Source organism: Hyla sarda, chromosome 2 (assembly GCF_029499605.1).
Source record: "Hyla sarda isolate aHylSar1 chromosome 2, aHylSar1.hap1, whole genome shotgun sequence".
Lineage (NCBI taxonomy): Eukaryota > Metazoa > Chordata > Amphibia > Anura > Hylidae > Hyla > Hyla sarda.
Window position 1 is genome coordinate 366,674,212 of NC_079190.1, and position 18,554 is coordinate 366,692,765.

The following is an 18,554-nucleotide window of genomic DNA, read 5'->3' on the forward strand; positions in this document are numbered from 1 at the left end:
ATTAGTTTAGTTGTGTGTCTCTGCACCCTTTCCAGCTCCATAATGTCCCTTTTATGAACTGCTTATTCTAGGTGAGGCCGTACCAATGCTTTATAAAACGGTAGTATTATGTCCCTGTCTCAGGTGTCCATGCCCCTTTAAATACATGCCAATATCCAGATGGTTTGAAGCAGCTTTTTGGGATTCCGCTGTCCCATTCAAACAGCAGAATTTCCACAGCAGACATTCCGCATAGCGCATTCTGCAAAATTTAAAGACCTGTCTTCACATTTATCCACATTGAACCTCATTTGCCAAGTGGATCCAAGTCAGCATGTAACTTATGCACATTTTTTAAAGACTGTAGTGTACTACACAGCTTATTGTCATCTGCAAAGATAGAAATGTTAAATGTGCAGAAAGAGTTGTTAATCCAGTCATCTATATCATTAGTCATTAGTAAGTTAAATAAATGTGAACCCAGAATTGAACCTTCGGGTACACAATTTATAACTGGGGACCATTCAGAGTAGGAATTTTTGTCCACCATTTTATAGGTATGGCCTTTAACCCCTTAAGGACCAGGCCATTTTACACCTTAGGACCAGAGCGTTTTTTGCACATCTGACCACTGTCACTTTAAACATTAATAACTCTGGAATGCTTTTAGTTATCATTCTGATTCCGAGAGAGTTTTTTCGTGACATATTCTACTTTAACATAGTGGTAACATTTTGTGGTAACTTGCATCCTTTCTTGGTGAAAAATCCCCAAATTTGATGAAAAATTTGAAAATTTTGCATTTTTCTAACTTTGAAGCTTTCTGCTTGTAAGGAAAATGGATATTCCCAAAAAAAAATGTTTTATTCACATTTCCAATATGTCTACTTTATGTTTGAATCATAAAATTTACGTGTTTTTACTTTTGGAAGACACCAGAGGGTATCAAAGTCCAGCAGCAATTTTCCAATTTTTCACAAAATTTTCAAACTCACTATTTTTCAGGGACCAGTTCAGGTTTGAAGTGGATTTGAAGGGTCTTCATCTTAGAAATACCCCACAAATGACCCCATTATAAAAACTGCACCCCCCAAAGTATTCAAAATGGCATTCAGTCAGCATTTTAACCCTTTAAGTTAGCAGCAAAGTGAAGGAGAAAATTCACAATCTTCATTTTTTACACTCGCATGTTCTTGTAAACCCAATTTTTTAATTTTTACAAGGGGTAAAAGGAGAAAATGTATACTTGTAGCCCAATTTCTTTCGAGTAAGCACATACCTCATATGTCTATGTAAAGTGTTCGGCGGGCGCAGTAGAGGGCTCAGAAGCAAAGGAGCGACAAGGGGATTTTGGAGAGTATGTTTTTCAGAAATGGTTTTTGTGGGGCATGTTGCATTTAGGAAGCCCCTATGGTGCCAGAGCAGCAAAAAAAAAAAAAAAACACATGCCATACCATTTTGGAAAGTAGACCCCTTGAGGAACGTAACAAGGGATAAAGTGAGCCTTAATACCCCACAGGGGTTTCACAACTTTTGCATATGTAAAAAAAAAAATTTTTTTCACTAAAATGTGTGTTTCCCCCCAAATTTCACATTTTTGCAAGGGTTAATAGCTGAAAATACCCCCCAAATTTGTTACCCCATCTCTTCTGAGTATGGAGGTACCCCATAAGTTGGCCTGAAGTGCACTACGGGCGAACTACAATGCTCAGAAGAGGAGGAGTCATATTTGGCTTTTTGAGAGCAAATTTTGCTCGAGGGGCATGTCGCGTTTAAGAAGCCCCTATGGTGCCAAAACAGCAAAAAAAAAACACATGGCATACCATTTTGAAAACTAGACCCCTTGAGGAACGTAACAAGGAATAAAGTGAGCCTTAATACCCCACAGGGGTTTCACGACTTTTGCATATGTAAAAAAAATTATTTTTTTCACTAAAATGTGTGTTTCCCCCCAAATTTCACATTTTTGCAAGGGTTAATAGCAGAAAATACCCCCCAAAATGTGTAACTCCATCTCTTCTGAGTATGGAGGTACCCCATAAGTTGGCCTGAAGTGCACTACAGGCGAACTACAATGCTCAGAAGAGGAGGAGCGCCATTGAGCTTATGGAAAGAGAATTCGTTTGGAATGGTAGTCAGGGGCCATGTGCATTTACAAAGCCCCCCGTGGTGCCAGAACAGTGGACCCCCCCCACATGTGACCCTATTTTGGAAACTACAAACCTCACAGAATTTAATAAGTGGTGCAGGGAGCATTTACACCCCACTGGCGTTTGACAGATCTTTGGAACAGTGGGCTGTGCTAATGGAAAATTTTATTTTTCATTTTCACGGATCACTGTTCCAAAAATCTGTCAAACACCTGTGAGGAGTTAAGGCTCACTATACCTCTTGTTACATTCCATGAGGGGTTTAGTTTCCAAAATGGGGTCACATGTGGGTATTTTTTGCGTTTATGTCAGAACCGCTGTAAAATCAGCCACCCCTGTGCAAATCACCTATTTAGACCTCAAATGTACATAGTGCACTCTCACTCCTGAGCCTTGTTGTGCGTCCGTAGAACATTTTACGCCCACATCTGGGGTATTTCCGTACTCAGGAGAAATTGCGTTACAATAAAAAGTATGGGGCAACACCAGCATGTTAGTGTAAAAAAAAAAAAAAAATTATACCAACAGGCTGGTATAGACCCCAACTTTTCCTTTTCATAACGGGGTAAAAGGATAAAAAGCCACCCAAATTTGTAGTGCAATTTCTCCCGAGTACGGAAATATCCCATATGTGGCCCTAAACTGTTTCCTTGAAATACGACAGGGCTCTGAAGTGAGAGAGCGCCATGCGCATTTGAGGACTTCATAGGGATTGCATAGGGGTGGACATAGGGGGATTTTACGCCAGTGATTCCCAAACAGGGTGCCTCCAGCTGTTGCTAAATTCCCAGCATGCCTGGACAGTCAGTGGCTGTCCGGAAACACCGTTTTGGAAACACTGCCGTACGATACGTTTTTCATTTTTATTGGGGGGGACAGTGTAAGGGGTGTATATGTAGGGTTTTACTCTTTATTATGTGTTAGTGTAGTGTAGTGTTTTTAGGGTACATTCACACTGGCGGGCGTTTACAGTGAGTTTACCGCTAGGAGTTTGTTCTGCGGCGACAAATTTGCCGGAGCCCAAACTTGAAGCAGAAAACTCACTGTAAAACTGCCTGTGTGAAAGTACTCTGTACATTCACATGGGGGGGACCTCCAGCTGTTTCAAAACTACAACTCCTAGCATGTACTGACAGACCGTGCATGCTGGGAGTTGTACTTTTGCAACAGCTGGAGGCACACTGGTTGGAAAACCTTCAGTTACCTAACTCAGTATTTTCCAACCAGTGTGCCTCCAGCTGTTGCATAACTTCAACTCCCAGCATGTACTGATCGCTGAAAGGCATGCTGGGAGATGTAGTTATGCAACAGCTGGAGGTACGCAACTACAACTCCCAGCATGCAGAGACAGCTATTTGCTGTTTGGGCATGCTGGGATTTGCAGTTTTGCAACATCTGGAGAGCTATAGTTTAGAGACCACTGCACAGTGGTCTCCAAACTGTGGACCTCCAGATGTTGCAAAACTGCTAATCCCAGCATGCCCGGACAGCAAACTGCTGTGTGGGCATGCTATCAGTTGTAGTTTTGCAAGATCTGGAGTTGCACAGTATAGAGATCACTGTGCAGTGCTCTCAAACTGTAGACCTCCAGCTGTTGCAAAACTGCAAATCCCAGCATGCCTTAAAAGCTCTCTGGGCATGCTGGGAGTTGTAGTTTTGCTACATCTGGAGGGTTACAGTTTAGAGACCACTATAGTGGTCTCAGACTGTAGCCCTCCAGATGTTGCTAAGTATCTCACCGGCTTCCGTAGGATCCAGGGAGCTGTGTCGCCGTCCTCTTCTTCTGTCGATCGTCGCCTGCTGTCGCCGTTCGTCGCCCGCTGCCGTCGCCGGTGGGTGAGTGGACTTGGGCGCCCGTTGCCTGTCGGTTTCCCCGTCCTGATCTGCTATTGGTGGTTGCGTCTAGACCACCAATAGCAGGGATAGGAGGGGTGGCACCCCTGCCACCTCACTCCTATCTCTACAGAGGGATCCTGGGTGTCATGGACAACCGCAATTCCCCTTCTATTCCGGGTCACCGGGTCCCCATAGACCCGTATGATCCGGAATCGGCGCAAATCGAAAGTGTAAATTCACTCGCGATTTGCGCCAATCGCCGACATGGGGGGTCTGATGACCCCCCTCCGCATTTGCACGGCATGCCTGCTGAAGGATTTCAGCAGGAATGGCGTTCCGTTCTCTGCCCAGCGGGCGGCAGAGACCGGGGAAACACCAGGACGTCCGGGGACATCCTTGGTCCTTAAGGCACAGGGTGCCAGGACGTCCCCGGACGTCCTTGGTCCTTAAGAGGTTAAGCCAGTTTTCAATCTAGATACAAAGTAAACTTTACATACCTAAAGACCTTAATTTACCTATCAGGCATCTATGAGGGACATTGTCAAAGGCTTTTGCAAAAAAAAAAAAAAAAAAAAACAGCAAACCCTCTATCCAGGCTTCCACTTACCTCTTGATAAAAACCAATTAGGTTGGCTTGACAACTTCTAAAGCTACAGATTTAGATAAATCTTCAGATATATCTTGACTAAATGGATATATGTGTTCTAATTTTGAATATACTAATTTCTTTATAACTACAGAACCTACCTACATTGGGGCTCCTATACATGTCCCAAAAAGATAACATAGGCAGATCTAAATGTCTCAAGTCTTTTACATCTTCTTGAGTATGTAAAAAAATATGTATGCACACAAATAGGTCAAAATAAAAAAATAGTCACTGTTCACCCGTTAAATGTGTACCCAAATCTGTAGAGATCATCCAAAACTATACACCCATCCGCTATAACATTAAAAACACCTACTAACTCTCTAAGATGGAGAAGGGCCTCTTGGTACCACTCTGACCCATCGAGGCAAAGACTTCTTCACAAGATCTTTTGATGGCGTGTGGTGGTATCTGGCACCAGAACTTATGCAACAAATCCTTTAAAGTTCTGTAAGCTGCAAGCATTGGACATGCATCAACAAGCTTTAGTTGCCCATGACTGTTGCTGGTTCACTGATTGCCCTTTCTTCGGCCACTTTTGGTAGGTAACCACTGCCTACTAGGATCAACCCACAAGATCTATAATTTAGAAAATTATCTGAACCAGTCATTTGTCCTTTTCAGTGTAGCTTAGAGACTTAGGGTCCTATTACACTGGGTGGTTACTAGCCGAACAGGCCCCTATTATTCTGTGTAATAGGGCAGATAATCAGCCAACAAACCAGCAAATGCTTATTCGTCAGTGGCCATCTGCCGCACATCTGTCCAACAACTGATGGCAGCAAAGGGATGCATGAATGATCTAGCTGTGTAAAGATAAACTAGCCTTAATCTAGTACAGTGGTTCTTAACCTGGGTTCGATCGAACCCCAGGGGTTTGGTGAGTCAGTCCCGGGGGTTCGGCAGGGGTGATCGCAACAGGATAGGCAAATCAAGCAATTGCTTGAGGCCCCGAGCCGAGCCGGTGTTTGCCCGTCCTGTAGCGACGGGGCAATTCCCCCCCTCCCATAACTATTAACTCCCTGCGGCCCCGCGAGTTTAAGTTTAAAAACGCAGGGCCGTCACTGCGTCCGGTACGTGCACCCATGGAAACTAAGGCACCGAGGACTGGAGGATAGAGAAGGAGGAAGACGCGCACTGGCAAGCTTGGTAAGTGACCAGTGGCACGTCATCTTCGGTGCTCCGACCACTGGTCCCGAGACCTACTGCTATAGCCGGAGCGGTGGTCGGAGCACTGAAGTGGGCAGTACACAGGCATACACTGTATATGGCTGGAGGCTGTATGTCTGTGGGGGAACACTGCCTACACCAGTGGTCTTCAACCTGTGGACCACCAGATGTTGCAAAACTACAACACCCAGCATGCCCAGCACTATGCTACAGGGGCTATAAAGTTGGTGTTGTTCATAATATAGTGTATGTACCTCTGTTCGATGGCTTGTCTCGTAATTCTTATTCCATTTTGTCCCGATGTTCATTTTTGACAGCATACAAAATGAGTGGTGTCTTAGGTTTTCTCAGGTAGCAGTGCAGCCTGAGACATTACATCACTAGTCAGGTGTTAAAAGGGAGCCTGTCTGCTTCAATGGGTGGAGCTACCGCTGGATGGAGGGCAGATTTTTCTTCACATTGCTGCAAGGGAATTGTCCCAGGTGTGCTTCAATGGATGGGGTGGCTGATGTGTGTACAAAAGTAAACTCACACTTAAAAACAAGGGATCCTGGGACTTGTAGTTGAAGGGAGGGAACTTAACAGGAAATAGCAATTTTACAGAAAGCAGCAACTTATGGTGGACTTACAATGCCATTTAGCACCAAGACAAGCACTGATCCTTACAAAGCATGTTCAGTGCTGTTTGGCAGGTAAGTACTAAAATCACCTTATGGCTAAGTTTCTACTTTTTTTTGGGGGGGGGGGATGGTAAGAAAAACGCCAATTCTGCCTCATGGCGTGTGGGTTTTAACGTTGGCGTTTTTGCAGGCTGTTTTTATTATTTTTTGGACTTTAGCGATCCAAAAAAGTGATGAAGATACCTTTTTTAATAAAATTTCGTAGGGTACCATTAAAAAATAAAAAAGATACAGTAGTGATGGAAAAAATTGTAGGGCACTAAAAAATTGCAGGGCACTAAAAATATAGCCGACAATAATAAAAATGTAGTGTGTGTGTGTATGTGTTTTTTCACTTTTTTTCTTTATTTTTTACATTTTTTTAGGTAGTACTACTACTCCCAGCATGGAACACACTGTTCCATGATGGGAGTAGTAGTACCTGTACTAATTGACAGATCATCCGGGTCCGTTGGGATCCTTCTGTATAATTTATAGATGCGGCCGGCTGCTCTTCTATGGTTCCCTGCACTGACGTATATATACACCTATTCATATTTCCTGCAGAGAGCTGTGATTGGCCAGATGGTTCCAGCCAATCACAACTCTCTGTGGGAAATATGAATAGGTATATATATATATATATATATATATATATATATATATATGTCAGCGCAGGGAACCATAGAAGAGCGGCCAGCCGCATCTATACATTATACAGGAGGATCACAGCGGGTGTCAGGAGTGACATCCACTGTGATCTTTCCTTAACTGCAGGTACTACTGCTCCCAACATGGAGCAGAGTGTGCTCCATATTGGGAGTAGTAGTACCTGCAATTAAGGACAGATCACAGCATGTATCACTCCTTACACCCGCTGTGATAGTCCTATCTATTGCAGAGATGCGGAGCGGCTCTATACAGCGCTCGCATCTCTGCTACTTCCATGCTGGGAGTAGTAGTACTACCTAAAAAATGGTTCAAAAAAATAGAGAAAAAAATGTGAAACACACACTTTATTAAAAATTTTATGCAATTTCCACTCAAAAAAACGAAAGAAAAAGACGCCAAACACAGGAAAATGCTGTGGCATTTTTTCTGGCGTTTTTTTTTCTTGCGCTTTTTTGGGCCACAAAAAAAAACAAGTAGATACTTAGCCTAAGTTGGATAATGGTGTGTGGAGAATTTTAAGCCTTTTAGCACTCTTCTGGGATGAAGAATATGCAGAAACTTATAAGAACCAATATGGATCTCTGTAGCCCCGTTAAAGTGTGAACAGTCATAAACCTAGGGCCACACAGTATCCTCACCATATTTCCATGTACATGAGCCCAGACAAATATATTCTTATCTATTTCTGTGCTTTTGAATATTCATTGAGGGTTCCTCCCCTATCTATTCTTCCCATCATACATAGATGATCTGCTGCCTCTACATACTGACAGCTGACCTGACATTCACAGCCCACACCCACATGACTGCTCAAACTCCTACTGTGAGGAAGCTTGGTGTGGGGGCGGAAAGTCTTCCATAATTTAGTCAACACTTTGTTCAGGCCAAAATTTGTTAACCGGTTTATCCGCCCCCTCACAAAACATGTCTAGGATAGATTTAGATTTCATATACTGTACACCAACCAAAAATGAACTGAGAATATGTATTACTATTTAAGGGAAGTAGTGGTCTCTAGTGCAGTACTATTTGAGCCAGTACGGCACATCATAGTGTTCTTACTCAGATAAATTCACTTTAATTGAATTTTACTGCTCTTTTAGGGTCTCTACATATGTATAGTAATGTTTCACCACACGGCGACACTACTTCTCCATTGAAATATTAATAAAACGGTTAAAAAAAAACATATTGGTGCATCTAGTTCTTCTTATGTACTGCTAGTGAGCATGATAGGAACATTACTACTATGAAAATTCTAGAACTATTGTGCATTCTCAAGTGTATTATCATGTCAATCCAATCCCATCATGTTAAATTCCTTATTGCAGTGTAAGGATAAAACTGCAAGAGCTGCTTTATACAGGGTGGGCCATTTATATGGATACACCTTAATAAAATGGGAATGGTTGGTGATATCAACTTTCTGTTTGTGGCACATTAGTATATGTGAGGGGGGAAACTTTTCAAGATGGGTGGTGACCATGGTGGCCATTTTGAAGTCGGACATTTTGAATCCAACTTTAGTTTTTTCAATAGGAAGAGGGTCATGTGACACATCAAACTTATTGGGAATTTCATAAGAAAAACAATGATGTGCTTGGTTTTAACATAACTTTATTCTTTCATTAGTTGTTTACAAGTTTCTGACCACTTATAAAATGTGTTCAATGTGCTGCCCATTGTGTTGGATTGCATTGGAATGCAACCCTCTTCTCCCACTCTTCACACACTGATAGCAACACCGCAGGAGAAATGCTAGCACAGGCTTCCAGTATCAGTAGTGTCAGGTGCTGCACATCTCGTATCTTCACAGCATAGACAATTGCCTTCAGATGACCCCAAAGATAAAAGTCTAAGGGGATCAGATCGGGAGACCTTGGGGGCCATTCAACTGGCCCACGACGACCAATCCACTTTCCAGGAAACTGTTCCTCTAGGAATGCTCGGACCTGACACCCATAATGTGGTGGTGCAACATCTTGCTGGAAAAACTCAGGGAACGTGCCAGCTTCAGTGCATAAAGAGGGAAACACATCATCATGTAGCAATTTCACATATCCAGTGGCCTTGAGGTTTCCATTGATAAAGAATGGCCCCACTATCTTTGTACCCCATATGCCACACCATACCATCAATTTTTGTGTTCCAACAGTCTTGGAGGGATCTATCCAATGTGGGTTAGTGTCAGACCAATAGCGGTGGTTTTGTTTGTTAACTTCACCATTCACATAAAAGTTTGCCTCATCACTGAACAAAATCTTCTGCGTAAACTGAGGGTCCTGTTCCAATTTTTGTTTTGCCCATTCTGCAGCACCTGAAACTACGGATACTGGAAGCCTGTGCTAGCATTTCTCCTGCGGTGTTGCTATCAGTGCGTGAAGAGTGGGAGAAGAGGGTTGCATTGACAATCCAACACAATGGAAAGAACATTGAACACATTTTATAAGTGGTCAGAAACTTGTAAATAACTAATGAAAGAATAAAGTTATGTTAAAACCAAGCACCTCATTGTTTTACTTGTGAAATTCCCAGTAAGTTTGATGTGTCACATGACCCTCGTCCTATTGAAAAAACTAAAGTTGGATTCAAAATGGCCACCATGGTCACCACCCATCTTGAAAATTCCCTCCCCTCCCATATACTAATGTGCCACAAACAGGAAGGAATTCTCGGAAGAAAGGATATACAGGGTGGGCCATTTATATGGATACATATAAATGGCCCACTCTGTAAATCCTTTCTTCAGAGAATTCCCACCAGCGGAGCATGAATGGCCTATAAGCCTCCATAGGTCTTTATGACACTCTCCTCTAGGAGAAACACGCTTGGTCTTTGTTTTTACAACGACAGCCCTCTCACTAGCCAGCCAGCACTCTGTGTACTGATGGAGCGGAATGCTACCTACAGTTGAGTATTCTTAATACATTTCTGGCATAGAGTCCCACTCAATTTCCAAAACTGCGAGTTGGAGTGACATTTAAAGTGTACCTTTCCATGCTATTTAAGAGATTATGATTTACAGAGATAGTATACCAGAGCAAAGGAGATACATTACTCAGTCCCTTCAGCCTAGGTATACATAGTTAAGCTAAGATTTGATGGTTTGGCCTATGCATTCTTGACACTTTTCCTATATTATTTTACTGTTATACTGCACAACGTGACATGAGAGAGTACAACCAGGAATCATAGGGCTCCACTGCAACACTGAAGCCAAATGCCTGCTGAGAGTCCTGCCAAATGTACTGCACCCTTATTCGTATATGATTAATTTCATAATGTATCTGTGAAGGTCAGCTCTGGTTTATGCATTAGAAAAGTTTTCAGAACCCCTTTACTCTTTTCACATTTTTTATGTTTTAGACTTGTGCTAAAAAAAAATTAAAAAAAATCTAGTTTCCCTATCATTCTGCACTCAATATCCAGTGTGGACCCACTGTTCCACAAGTGGCAGCTGGCCAGGCAAGCAGAAAGGGGCAAACTGACACTAAAGATGGCCTCATTAAGGTTTTTATTAACCGAGCAGGTGCAAAGACAACAGCTAGCCAAGATGGCTACAGGTACAGGCTCGCTGGAGAAAGCTGCAAGCAGACCAGAATCGTGGAAGACAGTCCTAGTTCATTAACAGGAGAGACAGGTCAGGTTCCAGGGTATGAGACAAAGTCTAAAAGAGAGGTAGGATTAGCAAGCAGACAGAGACCTTAGCAGTACTAAATTTAAAACCCTGCTGAGGCCAGGAACAGCAGGTGTGGCAGACTTATATATGCACTCCCTGGCTGGAATTGGAGGAGGATCCATTAGGAAGTGCACGCTTGCTCTATAAACCTCAGCCAGCGCTCGTGCGTGTGGCCCCCTAGTAAACAGTGCAGAAACTGCTCCGAGAGACACACCAGGGCAGGAAGATCATGAAATACAGCAGACACATGGTGCAGAGAATGTCGCCCGATGCTGGTAAGAACCAAGACACATGGTACACTGGTGGTTGCCAACTAGCGGCATTACACCCCATAATGAAAAAATGAAAACAGAATTGTAGAAATCTTTGCTAGTTTATTAAAAAGTAAAAACTAAACTATTGCATCGACAAATTATTTTCTGACTCAGTACCTAGTTAAAGCACCTTTGAAAACAATTATAGCTTTGAGTGTTTGGACACTTGAATTTGGGGATTTTTTGCTATTCTTCTCTGCAGATCCTCACAAGCTCTGTTAGGTTGGATTGGGAAAGTCACTGGACAACAGTTTTAAGGTGTCTTTAGAAATTTGCGATTGGGTTCAAGTCAGGGTTCTGGCTGGGCCACTCGACATTCACAGAGTTGTCCCTATGTCTCAGTCACTGAAAAACACCCCCACAGCATGATGCTGCGACTAGCATGCTTTGCTGTAGGGGTGGTAATAAGGCTTTTCTGCCATAAAGTCCAGATTGGTGCAGTGATGATGACCCTTCAATAGTTTCTCCTATCTGCATACAGGATCTCTGGAGCTCAGCCAGAGTGACTTTTGGTCCCAGCTGCTTTAAAATCATCTACAAGATCCTCCTGTGTAGTTCTGGGATCTGATTCCTCCACGTTCTCATATCTAGACGCGTTTCAGGGTGCTTAATAATGTCTGACCCTTTCTTCCCTGAAGAAAGGGTCAGACATTATTAAGCACCCTCAAACATGTCTAGTTATTTTTATTTTTTATTTATGCCACTCATGCCACTTGTCGCTTAGAGAGTTATTACTGCAAGGACTCTGGTTGGCTACATTCTGGACAGTTGCACTCTGGACAGTTCCTACAGCTCTGAGTGAGCATTCCAGGACTTACCTGCTTCTAGGTCTGGACTCAATCAGTTTCAGCTCCTATGGTTTGCAAGACTCCTGACGTCAGACGCTGAAAACACGAGGCTCTGCATCCATCTCCTCGGTAACATCGGGCGGTATCACCCAGGCCCTGCGCCGTCAGGACCAGCCGCCATTTGTGCATGTCAGCACACATCTCTGCAAGTTCATCTGCAGCTCAGCGAGGGATTGCTGACTAGAAAGGAGCACCATAGGAACTGGTAACAAAACATCGTTTATTACATCATTTACTACAGTTTGTAGTGCACTCAAATAATCCAACCAGAGACAACTTATTATTGTAACATCATCGTAGCGACCATTGCTACAACATAAAGGACAGTTACATTTCCTAAAGTTTATCGGTGTTCATTAATGGACACAACTTGCAATACTAAAAATAACTAACATAACAAAAGTGGCATATAGAATATTTTTGCATGATGTCATATATTTTTTTATTTGTATTTTAACATTGTTTCTTCTCCCACAAGCGCCCTGTGAGAGTGGAATATAAGATATTATAACAAACTTTTAATAAATTATTGGAATAATTGAAGCACGGTCTTATTGCAACATCATTACTATTTGAACACTAACCTTGAGGTGGGGGATACTGTTTTTCTGTTCTTTTGATATATTTAAAACACTGTGGTATAGGTGTGTGCCCCATATCACCTCGGTAAGTGTATAATTGTGAGCTGCACCAACAAATTTTCTCTAATTTACAAATCTGTTTAACTTTCTGGAGCCAGTTGATATATAAAAAAAAGTTTTTTCCTGGAATACTCCTTTAATAGGCACCCATCCCTTTTCTGACGGGCTAGAAAAACATGGTTTATTAAAGGGGTATTCCAGGCAAAACCTTTTTTAATATATATCAACTGGCTCCAGAAAGTTAATCAGATTTGTAAATTACTTCTATTAAAAAATCTTAATCCTTCCAATTGTTATTAGCTTCTGAAGTTTTCTGTCTAACTGCTCAATGATGAAGTCACATCCCGGGAGCTGTGCATGATGGGAGAATATCCCTATAGGAACTGCACAGCTCCCGGGACGTGAGTCATCAGAGAGCAGTTAGACAGAAAACAACAACTCAACTTCAGAAGCTAATAACTATTGGAAGGATTAAGATTTTTTAATAGAAGTAATTTACAAATCTGTTTAACTTTCCGGAGCCATTTGATCTATAAAAAAAAGTTTTGGCCTGGAATACCCCTTTAACTCATAATAAAAAAAAAGTGTTGTGATTAGGCCTGACTATCATTACAAATGACTAAATGCCTAGTATTATTATATAAAGTTGGAAGCTCTGGATTTCCCAGCCCCCTAAAAACTAATTTAATACTGGCACAAAGCACCTTTACTGTTCCCTCACATGTTTTGCTACATGGGGTTATCAGTTTTAAAGGAAACAGGCAACTCACTATGAGGGAGATTTATCAAAACTTGTCCAGTGGAAAAGTTGCCCAGTCGCCCATAGCAACCAATCAGATTGCTTCTTTCATTTTTAACAAGGTCTCTGCAAAATGAAAGATGCAATCTAATTGGTTGCTATGGGCTTTGATAATTCTCCCCCAAAGGTCCCTTTCATGAGGCAAAAATCTGAGCTGATTTTGGCATGAAATTTCCATCTATTCCATGCCGAAGTCAACACCAATTCCAAACTGTGTCCGAAAATGTGTCCCGCCCCGTTCATCTTATTTCCTACACATCTGAAAATCAGTGTATAGAAAATGTAACTTATTGACACGTTTCCGCTCCAATACTGCCTAGAACCAGGAAAACCATCAGGTTAATGAAATTGGGGGTCCCAAAGCTATTAGGGTTCCGTTACATAATGTTATCTCCCGGTATAAAAAATAAAGAAATAACATGTATATTGCCAGTTACGCCATTGAGCTCATCTGTTTCTGTAATCTTGGCCACAATCTTTTCACAGTGTCCAGTTCAACAGGTTGGGTGGGAGTTAAGGAAACCCCGTTCTGGAGATAGATGCATATCCCAGAGGTGCACCCGCATCTATTAGGCATTTATGGTTTATTCTTTATGTATACCTTAATGTCATAAGGGTAGGTTCACATCTATACCGGATGTTGTATATTACAAATGGATGTACCAAAAAAAGGCCAGCTAGGCTTCATGATGCATAGGTTTCTGTGGTATTTGTTTTTATTTGTGGTAAATTTGAGTAGCCGTATTAGTCCAGTGATGCAGATGTGTTTGTGGTATACATTTGTTTCAATTTGCACACCTTTGCATGCATCTTTTTTTGTTATTAAGTAAAACTATTTAAAAACTGTAAAACAAGAAAAAACTCATATAGCACACAATATGTCACTCATTTACTTCTATAAAAGAAAAGTAGTACATGCAGAACTTTTCTATCCCACAAAAAAATCGTACACAAATATATAGGGGACAAAAACAGGTCCAAACTGACATCCTTTAGAAATGTTTACATAATCTAAGTCTATGGATATACCACAGAATACATTTAGGTACCGTTTAGACATATCTTGTGGTGTATTGCTGTGGTATAGATGTGAACGAGACCTAAAATGAGAATACCCCTTCATAGGTACATTTAACTTGTTAGCTATCGCCATCTAGTGGTGCTAGAACTCTACAGACCTATGTACATTTCGGACAATGATGGAGATTTATCAAAACCTGTGCAGAGGAAAAGTTCAGATTGCTTCTTTCATTTTTAATAAGACTTCTGAACAATAAAAGAAGCAATCTGATAAATAAAAAAAACACTGGAAACAGAAAAGATTCTAGGGCCAAGAAATATAGAGCTAGATTTATCAAGTTTTTCAAGTTTTGTGGCATAAACACATTGCAGAATAGCGTTAGTCAAATTTCTGAAGTCCCAAAGCCAGAAGGTTCTGATGCATGCCACTGTATAGTTATATTTAGAGATGAGCGAACTTACAGTAAATTCGATTCGTCACAAACTTCTCAGCTCGGCGGTTGCTGACTTTTCCTGCATAAATTAGTTCAGCTTTCCGGTGCTCCGGTGGGCTGGAAAAGGTGGATGCATTCCTAGGAAAGAGTCTTCTAGGACTGTATCCTCCTTTTCCAGCCCACCGGAGCACCGGAAAGCTGAACTAATTTATGCAGGAAAAGTCATCAACTGCCGAGAAGTTCGTGACGAATCGAATTTACTGTAAGTTCGCTCATCTCTAGTTATATTGGTAAACATATCTATGTTACAAAAAAAATGCATCGTTTTTTTTGGCATGCCTCTGCATAGAAAGCTAATAAAGCTGACTGTGCTATTATAAACTATGGGCAAAGCCAAACTTACAGGCGGGCAAAAAACTATTTACAGGCCTCTCTCATCTTTTTAAGTGGGAGAACTTGCACAATTGGTGGCTGACTAAATACTGTTTTGCTCCACTGTAGACATTTACAATTACCAGCTTGATGGAGTTAACAGGGCCCTATGGATGTGTATGATATTTGCACTGGAGGCAATCCTGGAGTTTACATAGACTATTTAAACTCCAGGATAGCCTCCAGTACAAAAATAATGCACAATTTAAACATAGCCTATTACATACATGCAGAGCGATACTACCCTGGTGATAAGCTCCCCATTTTTCTATAACAAAAGCCTCAGGCTATAGTCATACAGTGTAAGAAGAAAGCAACAATACTGCAGTAAAATAGGTCTAAAAAGCTGCTCAAAACAATAAAGGTAAAACTTAAACAAAACAATGTAACTCCAAGTCAATCACACTTCTGTGAGATCACACTGTCCACTCAGGAAGCAACACTGATTGACAATCAATTTCACATGCTGTTGTGCAAATGGAACAGACAACAGGTGGAAATTATAGACAATTAGCAAGACACCCCCAATAAAGGAGTGGCTCTGCAGGTGGGGGTTGTGCTTACAGCCCAACACCGTGCAGGACATTTGGCATTTGCCACAGAACACCAGGATTGGCAAATTTGCCACTGGCGCCCTGTGCTCTTCACAGATGAAAGCAGGTTCACACTGAGCACATGTGAAAGAGTCTGGAGACGCCGTGGAGAACATTCTGCTGTCTGCAACATCCTCCAGCATGACTGGTTTGGCGGTGGGTCAGTAATGGTGTGAGGTGACATTTCTTTGGGGGGCTGCACAGCCCTCCATGTGCTTGCCAGAGGTAGCCTGACTGCCATTAGGTACCGAGATGAGATCCTCAGACCCCTTGTGAGACCATATGCTGGTGCGTTTGGCCCTGGGTTTCTCCTAATGCAAGACAATGCTAGACCTCATGTGGCTGGAGTGTGTCAGCAGTTCCTGCAAGAGGAAGGCATTGATGCTATGGACTGGCCCGCCCATTCCCCAGACCTAAATCCGATTGAACACATCTGGGACATCATGTCTCTCTCCATCCACCAACGCCACGTTGCACCACAGACTGTCCAGGAGTTGGCGGATGCTTTAGTCCAGGTCTGGGAGGACATCCTTCAGGAGACCATCTGCCACCTCATCAAGAGCATACCCAGGCATTGTAGGGAGGTCATACGGGCACGTGGAGGCCACACACACTACTGAGCCTCATTTTGACTTGTTTTAAGGACATTACATCAAAGTTGGATCAGCCTATAGTGTGGTTTTCCACTTTGATTTTGAGTGTGACTCCATATCCAGACCTCCATCTGTTGATATATTTGATTTCCATTGATAATTTTTGTGTGATTTTGTCGTCAGCACATTCAACTATGTAAAGACGAAAGTATTTCATACGATTAGTTCATTCATTCAGATCTAGGATGTGTTATCTTAGTGTTCCCTTTATTTTTTGAGCAGTGCATATTGGTAAATCTAATAATACTTTATGTTTTATGAAAATCCATGAAAAATCGTCTGTCAGTTCGCAATGTATAAAAAAAACTGGCAGTAATTCCATCACTAAACGTACTGTAGTTTTTTTTTTTTTTTTTTTTAAACAATGTTTGCTTTAACATACACTTTCCCATAGAACACATTATTAGATACAAATCCACCCATACACACACACAGAGGGAGATTTATCAAAATCTGTGCAGAGAAAAACTTGCCCAGGTGCCCATAACAACCAATCAGATCCCTTCTTTCATTTTTACCAAGGCCTCTGCAAAATGAAAGAAGCGATCTGATTGGTTGCTATGGGCAACTGGGCAAGTTTTCCTGTGCACAGGTTTTGATAAATCTCCCTCACACTTTTTATACCTATTTTAGGCCCAACTTATTTTTGGTGTTTTTTCCCTTAAGAAAAACACCACAAAAACCTGCATTCTCATTTTGCACTTTCAAAATGCAGTTTTTGTGGCTTTTTTTTTTCTCCTTCTTTAAATGTCTATTAGAGTTTAAAAAAAATATCAAGATTCCCTGAAATAGCACCATAGTCTCAGCATCCTGCGATTTTTTTAAATTGCCACTGAGTCAAGAAACACCAATGGAGAGTGAAAAAACACCAAAGGAAAAAATTGCCACTTGGCGTTTCATACTTAGTTATTGATTCCTAGCTAATATTTGGCTGCATCATTCTTTGTTCTCATTAATGGCATGAAGTGAATTTGCAATGTGTGAACCTAGCATTAGGGTGCATTCACACTACGTTTCAGAGATCCAGTGCCGAATCTTATTCATATAAATGCACCGACCAGTGTCAGATACTGACTCTGGTCGGCTCATTTTTGCCCCGTATCTGGTTGTGTGGCCGGAGTGAAAACCGTGGTATGTCGCGTTTTTCAGTCCTGCCACACAACCGGACACTGGGCAAAAATTTGCCAACTGGAGTCACTATCTGACTTTGGTCGGAGCATTTACATGGCGTTTTTTCACTCCCATAGACTTCTATGGGAGGAAATGCCAAGATTTTCCCGAAAAAATGCCAAAGTCTCAAGAAGAGGTCGTTTTTGAAAAACTGCCAAGGAGTCAGAAAAATAAACGCCAAACTGAAAAACGCCAAGTGGATCTGGCATTTTGCACTTCCCTATTGACTTGCATCTGGCCACAGTGTTTTTTTAACAAAAGAAAATAAAAACGCCATGCGGCAGAAAAATTGGCCCTCATACCGCCCCATACACAGTAAAATAAAAAAGTTATAGGGGTAAGATGACAATTTTAAACGTATACATTTTCCTGCATGTAGTTATGATTTTTTTTTCCAGAAGTACGACAAAATCAAACCTATACAGGTATCATTTTAATCGTATGGTCCTACAGAATAAAGATAAGGTGTCATTTTTACCGAAAAATTTACTGCGTAGAAACGAAAGCCCCCAAAATTTACAAAATGGCATTTTTTCTTCAATTTCGCACAATGATTTTTTTTCTGTTTTGCCTTAGATTTTTGGGTAAAATGTCACTGCAAAGTAGAATTGGTGGCGCAAAAAATAAGCCATCGTATGGATTTTTAGGTGCAAAATTGAAAAGGTTATGATTTTTAAAAGGTGAGGAGGAAAAAACAAAAGTGCAAAAACGGAAAAAACCTGTGGTCCTTAAGGGGTAAATTTTTTTAGGTAGTACTACTACTCCCAGCATGGAACAGACTGTTCCATGATGGGAATAGTAGTACCTGTACTAATAGACATATGGCCCTGGGTGTCAGTCCTGACACCCGATGCGA

The 18,554-nt window shown here is 41.6% G+C and overlaps 1 long non-coding RNA gene across 2 annotated transcripts in view; it reads right to left on the bottom strand.

Moving 5' to 3' along the window:
• Window positions 1-18,554, bottom strand: part of LOC130356613 (uncharacterized) — a 29,046-nt gene that overhangs the window by 7,167 nt on the left and 3,325 nt on the right. For both annotated transcript variants that reach the window (XR_008888938.1, XR_008888937.1), the window contains exon 2: window positions 11,927-12,158. This is a non-coding gene — a long non-coding RNA (uncharacterized LOC130356613). The remainder of the gene's footprint in view (window positions 1-11,926; window positions 12,159-18,554) is intronic.